Raw genomic sequence first — 6,061 nt, 5'->3', positions numbered from 1 at the left:
GGTCCAGTATTCACTGCGTCGTGGATGATTTGGGTTCGAATCCGCCGCTACCACCTGGGATTTTTCAGTCACCGCCGAGTGGCCCAAGACCACCCACATGCTGTCCTGAAGACCACCCATCAACGTGGACTCTAAAGGAACTGTCAAAGGGAAATCAAGAATGAGCTTCCGGGCGCAGCATGAGCCAAGAATAGACGGCGCCAGTATAAACACTTGCCTGCACCACGTCGGGCTTGGGCCAACCACCACTCTTCCTATGGCTATTTATTACCCACAAAAAATGGAAATGTGTACATTTCAGGATAAATAAAAGTACGATGAAGGAGGAGGTTTTTGCCTTAGGCCAGTATTTATGTTATGACTACAGTACCCTCTCCAGTTTCGTGCTCGCTTCGTTCCGAAGGTGTAGCGCTAAACTCGAGGGTCGCGAAACTCAAGGTATTAAAAACACTGAAAAAGCGCTTATTTGTTCCGACCCGTGGAGATTTTTAAATTTTTCTATGTGGCTTATGGCGCCGGTAAACTATCCATCTGAGCCTAATGGTCGGCCCCGAGCCTGTCATGGCGCAGGCAACTGTTTATAGTGGTGCCATTATAATTGGGTCATGCTGCCCCCCGGAGCTCACTTTTTTTCCTCCTTTACTCCCTTGTTATCTCAAAATACGTACCTTGGAAAAAGAGAAAAAAAAACAGAAAGAGAGAACGGGTCATTTTAAAGCCACAGATGAAGCCTTACGATTGGCTGAGCTCTGAAAACACGCTTGTGATTCGCTGGGAGTCCAATGACGTCATCGCCGGCGCTCACCCAATCAGCGGCCTCACTGCCTTATAAACCTGTAGGCCGTAGACCGTAGGGTTGTGCTATGCCACCACCGCCTACAATTAGCTCGAATTAGGGGCTTTATGGCGAGCCCTTTTTAGGGTCCACCGTACCACAGCCACGACTCGTGAAAGCCTAAAAAAGGGTCTGCCAACGTTCTCGGGTTAAGGAGGGCGCCCGGGGGGGTCCCTCCTGGGCACACAGTATGTCCTATGGCTTTGAAATTTTAGTATGTTGTTTGTTGGTGTAAGTGTATGACATTCTGTGAAATTTGGGTGAATGTGTAGAGGAGACTCAACAAAGCATAAAATCTTATTTTTGTTTCACAGACTTTAGTTGAAAAAAATATACCATAGAAACTTTGTGTATAGATCTACATTTATCATTTTGTAATTTTTTTCATTTTTTGTTCTGGCTTAAAAAAAATTGAAATTTATTTTCACTAATAATTTTCTCTACTTTTTCTACCGTTTTCTTTTTGCATTTAAAAAAAATGTACAAAATGAGAAAAATTGCCGTTTAGTTGTAGATTATATTGATACCTTACAAAAGACTGTCAGACGTTTTGTCGATTTTGTGAAATTTTTTGAAGTGTAAAAAACAAATTTTCAAGATTTTGGCTCCTTAAGATTTTTTTTTCCATTTCATGTGTCTTGCCATTTGTATTCATTTGATTGTCATGAAATGTTCACATATGATTGTTTATACCTTGTTCACTTACTGGGCCGCCAGTGTGCTGAGCAGATGTTTCACTTGTTGCATATTGGTACATCTGTGGCCCGAATAGCCCTTTCTATAAACTTTTACAAACATGAGTATATAAACAATTTGTGGGTAAATTTGTATTTATTATGACTGCAGATGTGTTGCAATGGTACCAGGTAATAAGTTCAAAATGATAAGGTAATAAATATATAGCTATGTAAAGGCATCCAAAATACATTTAAAGTTTGGTGACATTTTGCTTCCAAATATAAGCATTTCATTATGTAACAGTAATCAACTGTAGAGGCAAATGCCCTTCATATCAAACAACGTAAAAAAAAAATAAAAAAAAATCCTGATAAATTAAAATTTTGCTCATAACAGAGAATAAAATAATGTTTCCCATTCTGCTTTTCATCTGTTTCTAACTCGTCACTTTCCTCGGAGAGCTCATCATCTGGGTCATCTGAACTGACAAAAAACCTGAATCATCTGAATCACCAGATAAGGTATCCGATCGCCCTCCTTAAAAGACGGTCGGGTTCATTTCTGTTGAAAAGGAGGGGAAAAAAAACATTATTAATAGTTTTTATATGTACAGCTCATCAAAATGTAAGATATTGTATCGACACTAACTCGTATAATAATCATAAAAACTGCACCAAATAGCAGAACAAGACTATATCGTCAGTGCTTCGCGAAGTGGTACATATATGCGCCAACCTATGCCTGGTACATTGGTGCACCAATACGCAGTAGAGGGAAAAAATATTAGTGGTCTGTGATTTGGTATATATTTGTACCGTGGATTTTTACACTATACTACAGGCTATCCTCTCATAATGATACATAACTCCTCTCTCTGCAAAAGTCCAACGGACACTGGCGTGGTGGGCGCCGTGAAAGTTCCACGGAGCAGGCAAGAGCGCTGAGTTGCCAAACGCGATTAATGTGTTAACAGGCCTTAAAACTATCAAGCTTGCAGCTTTGGTCGCTGGATATTGTCCATTTACGTGTAGTTCTGTCTTAGTATTGTTACGAATATCGCTTCAGATTTATTTAGGTTAGTTCAAAAGACATATTTATCAATGAATATATTATTGCATTAGTTTATTATCAGTACACGCACTATTTGCCTGACCCGGTGGCCTGTGGCTTGCCTTCGGTGCACCCACCACCGCCCTGATCCCTCCCACCAACTTCAGTTTCCCCGTCCTAGGGCTCAATGCATTCAGGCTAAAAATCGGGCAAACAGAGTACTAGGTTTCATCTCAAGGAGCGTGAGCAATAGGAGCGCTGAAGTCATCCTCAAACTTTACTTAGCACTAGTTAGACCTCATCTCGATTATGCAGTTCAGTTCTGGTCCCCCTATTATAGAATGGATATCAAGATGTTAGAATCTGTACAGAGGAGGATGACAAAGATGATTCAGGGGGTGAGAAACTTGCCTTACGAAGACAGGCTGAAGCAGTTAAATCTACACTCTCTAGAAAGGCGAAGGTTGCGAGGAGACTTGATCGAAGTTTATAAATGGATGAAGGGATTTAATAAAGGGGATGTCAATAAAATTTTGAGAGTGAAAGAGCCAGGTAGGATGCGTGGCAATGGTTTTAAGTTAGACAAATTCAGATTCAACAAAGACATAGGCAAGAATTGGTTCACCAATAGAGTGGTGGACGAATGGAACAGGCTTGGGAGCCATGTTGTGGGTGCCAATACCATAGATACATTCAAGAAGAGGTTAGATAAAGCCATGGGTGGTGAGGTAAGGTGGGGTTGAGTGTACAGGAGCTGCCTTGTATAGGCCAACCGGCCTCTTGCAGACTCCTTACGTTCTTATGTTCTTATGTTCTTTTTTTTTTTTTTTTTTCAGCACATGACTTTGTGTCCCAATGTCCACCACTGGTGTTAGTGTTGAAGTGAGGCATCGAGACAGTTGCTGTGGTCAGTACTTGTTCCGTCCCTGCTGCCGCTGACTTCAGGACTCCTTGGTGCATCCCTCGCCTTGCCTGCTCAATTGGTCACTGAGTGTGGCTTTGAAGCAACCTCGCCGCCTTCTCCAGCATCTCTGAGGTTCCTCAAGGCCAGCCAACTCCTCACATCCAGAGTAGTGTTGCAGTGGAGGCTGCAAGGCGGGACAGCAGCTGGAGTGGCTGGGATCAGCAGGAGCAGACTGCTACTGGTGTGAGGTTCAGGAGTGATAAAAAACACCACCAACACAACCACCAACAACAACAACAACTGCTGGCCTCTTCATCCACAAAGGGGGAAGTTTGAATTTCAGAAGTGTGAGAAGATCTGAGAATGAGAGCAAGTTTACTGACCAAAGCCAAGAGTGTGAGAAAAGACATGCAGGGAAGGATGACCTCAACAAATACACCCACACACTCTGGTGTAAGACCTCATGAAAGTCAGGAGTGTGGCAAAAGGTTTAGTAATAGGAGTAACCCCAAACATCACACCCTTACACACACTGGTGCAAGAAACCATGAGTGTGAAGTTTGTGGGAAATGTTTCAATCAGAAGGGTCACCTCAACACACACACCCTTACACACACCAGTGCAAGAAATCATGAGTGTGAAGTTTGTGGGAAATGTTTCAGTCAGAAGGGTACCCTCAAATTACACACTCTTACACACACTGGTGAAAGAAATCATGAGTGTGAAATTTGTGGGAAATGTTTCAGTCAGAAGGGTACCCTCAAATTACACACTCTTACACACACTGGTGAAAGAAATCATGAGTGTGAAGTTTGTGGGAAATGTTTCAGCCTGAAGGGTACCCTCAAATTACACACTCTTACACACACTGGTGAAAGAAATCATGAGTGTGAAGTATGTGGGAAATGTTTCAGTCAGAAGGGTAACCTCAAATTACACACTCTTACACACACTGGTGAAAGAAATCATGAGTGTGAAGTTTGTGGGAAATGTTTCAATCATAAGGGTCACCTCAACACACACACCCTTACACACACTGGTGCAAGAAATCATGAGTGTGAAGTTTGTGGGAAATGTTTCAGTCAGAAGGGTAACCTCAACACACACACCCTTACACACACTGGTGAAAGAAATCATGAGTGTGAAGTTTGTGGGAAATGTTTCAGTCAGAAGGGTACCCTCAACACACACACCCTTACACACACCAGTGCAAGAAATCATGAGTGTGAAGTTTGTGGGAAATGTTTCAGTCAGAAGGGTACCCTCAAAAAACACACACTTACACACACAGGTGCAAGAAATAATGAGTGTGAAGTTAGAGCGAAATTTTTCAGTCAGAAGGGTCACCTAAAAACACACACCATTACCCACAATGGTGAAAGAAATCATGAGTGTGAAGTTTGTGGGAAATGTTTCAGTCTGAAGGGTAACCTCAAATTACACACTCTTACACACACTGGTGAAAGAAATCATGAGTGTGAAGTTTGTGGGAAATGTTTCAGTCAGAAGGGTAACCTCAAATTACACACTCTTACACACACTGGTGAAAGAAATCATGAGTGTGAAATCTGTGGAAAATGTTTCACTGAGAAGGGTACCCTCAAGAAACACACTTACACACACTGGTGAAAAAAATCATGAGTGTGAAGTTTGTGGGAAATGTTTCAGTCAGAAGGGTACCCTCAAATTACACACTCTTACACACACTGGTGAAAGAAATCATGAGTGTGAAGTTTGTGGGAAATGTTTCAGTCACAAGAGTAACCTCAAAGTACACACTCTTACACACACTGGTGAAAGAAATCATGAGTGTGAAGTTTGTGGGAAATGTTTCAGTCAGAAGGGTACCCTCAAATTACACCTTGTTACACACACTGATGCAAGAAGTCATGAGTGTGAAGTTTGTGGGAAAAGGTTCAAACTGAAGAGTATATTGAACAGGCATGTCTTCAGACACTCTGGTCATAAAGGGTTCAAGTGCGATGTTTGTGGGAAACGTTTCATGACTAAGGGTGAGATTGTCAGGCACATGAAGGTCCACTTCTCCTGAGGTGCTGTGCTGATTCAGTTCTGCTGTGTGTGTGAGTGCAAGTGTTTGTTGTGGTGGTGTTACAGGGCTGTGTGTAGCACAGAGAACAGAAAATATTCATCTGTTGGAACAAATGGTGACTGTGACTGCATGATCTGTTATTCACTTTCCACCCCAGGCTTCATGTGGTTGGTGGGTCCTGTGAAAGGTCTGGGCCCGTATCCTCGACAACTATTAATACTAAACTTGGTATTAACTTTCGACTTTGGTATTAACTTCACTCTCAAAGTGTATCCTCAACAACTATTAGCCTAATACCTACTCTTAACTTTGGTATTAACTTGAGAGTGCTGGCGAGGACTTCTAAACACTTAATAGTAAAGTTAATATTGAATCCCAGACCCAGACCCATATCAACATGGCCACCGGGCTTCCTCGTCCAGCCCGCCTCCGCAATTTAGAGTTTGATAGGGCGCTTTGGAACTGTATAACGATGGTGAACTTGTCAAGACATACATATTAGACCGTGCAGGAATGGAGTATGTGACTGATTTGGTGAGAAGAG

The sequence above is a fragment of the Eriocheir sinensis genome, chromosome 64 (genome assembly GCF_024679095.1).
Source record: "Eriocheir sinensis breed Jianghai 21 chromosome 64, ASM2467909v1, whole genome shotgun sequence".
Lineage (NCBI taxonomy): Eukaryota > Metazoa > Arthropoda > Malacostraca > Decapoda > Varunidae > Eriocheir > Eriocheir sinensis.
Note: the sequence above shows the minus strand (reverse complement) of the source record.